The sequence below is a fragment of the Quercus robur genome, chromosome 5 (genome assembly GCF_932294415.1).
Source record: "Quercus robur chromosome 5, dhQueRobu3.1, whole genome shotgun sequence".
In the NCBI taxonomy this organism is placed as follows: domain Eukaryota; kingdom Viridiplantae; phylum Streptophyta; class Magnoliopsida; order Fagales; family Fagaceae; genus Quercus; species Quercus robur.
The window spans coordinates 9,101,936-9,107,525 of record NC_065538.1 but is presented as its reverse complement, the minus strand read 5'-3'; the positions used below and the strand labels follow the sequence as shown (position 1 = coordinate 9,107,525).

Here is a 5,590-nt window from a genome sequence, read left to right as displayed (position 1 = left end):
CTTGTATTCTCTTATGTGACGGCCTCTAAAATAAGCCTTCTATAGGTATAGGGTTGTGAGAAAAGAAACCCTACACAAATACAAAAGCCTGGCCCAAAAATCAGATTTGAAAATTCTGATTTCCGTAACCTCAATAGATAGCAGGTGTCGAGCTTTAAACCTCGACAGATACAGCTATCAAGAAGCTATCGAGGGGCTGTCGAGGAGACAAAAGCTTTCTCGATCGATCCACCAGCTATCGAGAGGTGTCGAGCTATCTGTCCACAGCTATCGAGAGGTGTCGAGCAGCTGTCGAGCTATCTGTCCAGTTTTAATGAACAACTTTTCTTCACTTGTTTCTTGATCCAATCTTCTTGACTTTAATACTAGACTTGAGCAACATGTTTCTTGAAGTATTAAACACATCCTAGATCTACCCAATTACAAGTAAAGTGCGTTTTGTCAAAAGATTAGCCAATTACATAAAATAATGACATATGTTCCTAACAAGTGAAACACATATGTCCTAACAAAAACTTATACAGTCCACTTTCAAGTCTATATAAATATATTTTTAGATAAGTATATAAATAAATATATATATATATATATAATACTATATATAGTTAAATCAAACTCTCATGTTTACAAACTTGTTCACGAACACATTATTTAGTTTGATCTTAGCTCATTTAATAATCAAGCCTAAACTTAAGGCTTGAGCTTGACTTGTTTTCTATACAAACGAACATAAACAAGTTTTTTCTCGAATTGAGCTCGAACTGTTCATAAACAATTCGGTTCATTTACAGCCTTAAACATCATAGTGCTCCATCCAGTCACTTGCATTGCATATAAGTTCTGGTGTGTGTGTGTATTGATGTTACTAGGATTTATTTGAGCCAAGGGGTAGGCAAGCTGTGGTATTGGTGCCATCATTTGAAACTTTTCATGAAGATTTACTATTTCTAACATTGAATTAAAAGTTGTCACTCAAGAGTTTGAAAGATCTGATTTGGATGTTAAAATTCTAAGTAGTGGGTTAATGAATAAGTAAACAAATTATTGATGATTTCCAAATTTTACAATTAGGGTAATATAACCACAATCCAAGAGCAATATATTTTGGCTACTCTGTTTATGTAGTATTTCCTTCCACAATTTATGCTATAAAAGAAACTGCAACTCCTACTTTTGTTGGTCTTGACAAAATATATTTCCCCTCTATTTTGTTGAAATGCTAGAAAACTATAAAAGCATTTTTTTTTTTTTTTTTTTTTTAACATCGGTGCATTGATTTTTGATCCTCTAAACCAAGTATATGACCAAAATAAATTTCTTGAAGAATTTCTGCCAAGCCCACAAAAAATTATTTGCAATATATTCGAACAATTTAAAGCAATTGTAACAATTATTGAAAACAATTATATATATATATATATATATATATAAAACCGAAATCTCTGAAGCTTTCACAATTTTCCATGTTAGCACAATATTTAAATAAAATTATTTTTTTAGTTCAAATTTAACCAGGAGTGAAACTCTATATCTTTAATAAGTCTAACTTAAACTCAAACTCATCATTATCATTTTCTTTAAAATAAAATTATTATTTTTAATCAAAACTTAACAAGGAGTGAAACTCTATCTCTCTAACAAGTCTAACTTAAACTTTAACTTAAACGTTGATAATCTATATATATATATATATATATATATAATTATGATAGGACTCAAAAAAGAATAAGAAAAAGAGACTAACATTGGAAAAAAAGATACTCACGTTGATAATCGTGGGTTTGGTTTTTGGGTTAAAATTTCTACTAATTATTATTATTTATTTTTTTTATTGTACATGGCAAATAAAGCATCTCTATTTTTTTTGGAGAAAAATCAAAGATGCAACCTATGTCTTCCAACTTAGGGAATGATAAATTTTTATTTGGTATGTTATATTTAAATTTGTTGAATTTGGTTTGGTTTTGAAGTAGAATTTGGGGATTCTATAAATTTTGAAATTTTAAATCTTCGGGTTTTTGGTATTTGTGTTTTAGTAGATTGAAAAAATAATTAATTTCATTTTTTTTTCAAAATATCGATTTACTCATTATTGGATTTTTTTATTTTTTTATTTTTTTATTTTTTTTATGTTTTTTTTTTTTATTTTTTTTTTTTTTTTTTAGAATCAATAGTTTTTCCATGCATTGCATGGTATTATAAAAACAAACTTAACTACAAACAAGAAGTAAGGTTTACAAAGTGATTGAAAATCTTCCTTAATTAAGTGATAAATACATGATTAACTAGTCTTACTATAATGGTAGGGGCATGGTGGAATCTGTACACAATACCCTCAAGCATTTGCGTAACCCTCCTCATGGTAGGTCTAAGAGATGGGTCTTCTTGAATACACCAAATGGCAACCATCACAAACCTCTCTAGCTTCCTTCTATCATCCAATGCTTCCACATCATATTCAACAAGAGAATCTAGTCTTCTTCTTCTTGATAGCAATCATAAGCCCAATCAGTCAAAATTGCTTTCTCTTCCCCAATTGACTCCATATCTACGCTTCTTCGGCAGCAAATTATCTCTAGTAGCATGACACCAAAGCTATAAACATCCACTTTGGTTGTGATTGGCAAATTCCTAAACCATTCGGGTGCAACATACCCTTTTATTTCTCTGATGTTAGTAAGTGTTTTGCTTTGGTCCATGATCAAACGTTTTGCCAATCCAAAATCAGAAATTCGAGCATTCTAGTAGTCATCAAGAAGTATGTTCTGAGGCTTTATATCACAATGGATAATCTTGTTGAAGATACAGAGCAATTGGAGAAGATGAAAACAGAGCCAGAGCAGTTGAACAAGAAGAAAGGAGAGCAACACACGTGCTGTCCAACAGGTGTAATCACTTATCCAAAACGTATCGTTTTGCCTATGTTTGAGAATCAGTTATGGCACGTGTTTGAGTCTGTTTTAGCAGAGTGAGAGTAGCTCAAGATTGTTCTTTTGGCGGGAAAGTTTGTTACGATTGTTAGATGATTCCTGATCCTATTTATGTGTAATTCTCTTATATAAATATCTGTGTAATGAATATACAATATAGAGTGTGAATAACAGTTTTGAGTTTTTCCCTCAAATTCTCTCTGATTCTCTCATTCTCTCTTTTCTCACTCCTTTTCTATCTGATCCTTATTGTGTTTGAGTTAGTGATCTCAGAAATCTTCACAGAAACTAAGTTGTTTCTTCAAATTTGAGTGCTGCACTCTTCATGTAAGTACAAGAGTCCTCTTGCAATCCCCACTACAATTTGTATTCTTAGATTCCAACTAGGTTTCGAGTCTCCAAAAAGAAAACTTGCCAAAGTGCCATTGCTCAAGAACTCATATATCAGCAATCGATATAGTCCTTCGTCACAAAACCCAAGTCGAACCAGATTCTTATGATGTGTTTGACCAATTACAATCACTTCAGTCTTTAAACTCTTTCTCGCTCTCTTGAAACAAACTATTTAACTTTTTGACTGCCACGAGGACATTAGAACTCATTTGCATTGCTCCTTTGTAAACAACGCCGAGAGCTCCTCTGCCCAATTCTTCCTTGAACCCATCTGTAGCTTCTACAAGTTCCTTGTAAGTAAAACACTGCAAATTCATCTCCACAACATTAAAATTTATTCTAGGTCTTTTGAGCTTCTTATTGTAAAGGAAGAAAGCACCTATACAAATTGCTACAATTAAAATAATGTTAAAAAACACAGAGCCACCGAGAAGCATTGACCACATGAAGATCAATTTGTCCTGATTCTTCTTTGCTTCTGGATTTGGTAAGCCGCCATCCGGAAGTGTGATGGAATTGTTGTTTCTGATTTTTATAAAAGCCTTCCCCGCCATTAAGGTTGCTGTCCATTTTCCCATTTGAGAGAGGCAGCTTCTTCCAACAGCTATCACCTAATCTGAAAATTGCAACAGCACACATACAATCTTCCATGCAAGACGTTTTGCATTGATCTTCTATATAAGGCTTCAGAAACTCGTAGTCTGAGTTTGGCCAATCTGTATTTATTAGCACTTCAAAAGAATAAAGATCTTTTCCAGGACTTATCTTGTCTTCTTCACAACCTTGTATGAAGTCCGGAATGCAGCTGCCATACTGGTCATTTGCATCAAGTAAGGACTATCCGTTGTGGCATGTACACATCGGCCTTCGATCAGGTTTGAGGGTACATATACTATTATAACCACAAGTGCCACTACTTGTGCGTACATTACTGGAAACACAAATATTATCTGGAAAAGACCATATCACAGTCCAGCTTACATTGGCGTTGGAAGTCTTTGGGTGAGAATATTGGGTAAAACTCCATCAAAGTTGAGAGTGGCTCTATAATAGGAATCAGCAGTTGAGCCTACCATTGCCTGACTTAGAGGAAATGTTTGGCTGTTATTTTTCAAGATGTAAATGTAGCCTGACTCATTGAAGACCAGTTCTTTACCAGGACTTGTTGCACTAGAATCACCAGCAGTATAATAAGCATCATTAGGATTATCAGTGGGCAAGTTTATGGTATTGAGCAAAAGATTATCAATGAATCGTAGCGGGAACCTGCCTTTGGAAAAGTTGGTCTCCGATTGTCGAGAAGAAATAACCCCTCCCCTTTCCAAAATTTGTGTAGGCAACAATGTATCCCGGGGATTCTTGAAGCTCTCCCATAACTGACTAAAGTTGCTATCTTCAAGCACAAAGTTGCCTGTATTGCTCATAACACCATAGAGAGTACCAGAGGTATTTGTTGCCCATAATAACTCATCGCCTTGAGGGCCAGTAAGTACTAGCCCACGGTCAGTAATTAGCTCCACTTTTGATCCCCTCAGTGCAGGATTATCCGCATTAGCATACCAAACTATGGTTTTGTCTGGAATTTTAGCAAACCAAATGGAAAGCGGGAAGTGATCATTTTGACTGAGTGGGCTAAATCCAAAGGCAAAATCACCAGAAGGTGATAGCCATGAAGTGGTGTTGTCAGTTGCAATGAGAGATTCTCCAACGCTAACATAACCACTATTATTTTGAGCAACAACACAAATTGGTTGCACAATTAGTAAGAAAACAAAAGGAGGAGGATGAAAAAAAGCCATGATTAATGTGATATTGGACTCATGCATGCAACTACTAAATGGGCTCAACACGTTTAATAGCCTATGAAGATGATAAAATATTGGGCCTGATGGCTTACCTTAATGGGCCTGACGGACTGGGTCTCTTGGGCCTGTGTGATGATGGTCCTAGCTTTGAAGGCCCATCACTGACTGACATTGTAAGGGCCCATGATCCGAAACGTCCATAGCCCAGAAAAACCCCATGATCCGGAAATGGGAATCCTTGCTCACCACGCTTAGGAGAATTGGGAGTAGAGTCCCACATTAAAAAGATGTGGAAACCAAAAAGGAAAAGTCAACCCTTTAACACTATAAAAGGCATAATACCCACAGAAATCGAGGTACGCTTTAATTGACCCTCTCTAACGCTCTAAGTAAAAACAGAACAATTCTAACTTGACCGTCGGAGAACCTTTGGCCGGCACCACACCGGTGCTCTCTGAAGGA

General features: G+C 35.2%; 1 pseudogene; it reads right to left on the bottom strand.

Annotated features, from left to right (window-relative positions):
* Positions 1 to 2,262: 2,262 nt before the first annotated feature.
* On the bottom strand, positions 2,263 to 5,122 carry LOC126727755 (G-type lectin S-receptor-like serine/threonine-protein kinase RLK1; annotated as a pseudogene).
* Positions 5,123 to 5,590: the final 468 nt, after the last annotated feature.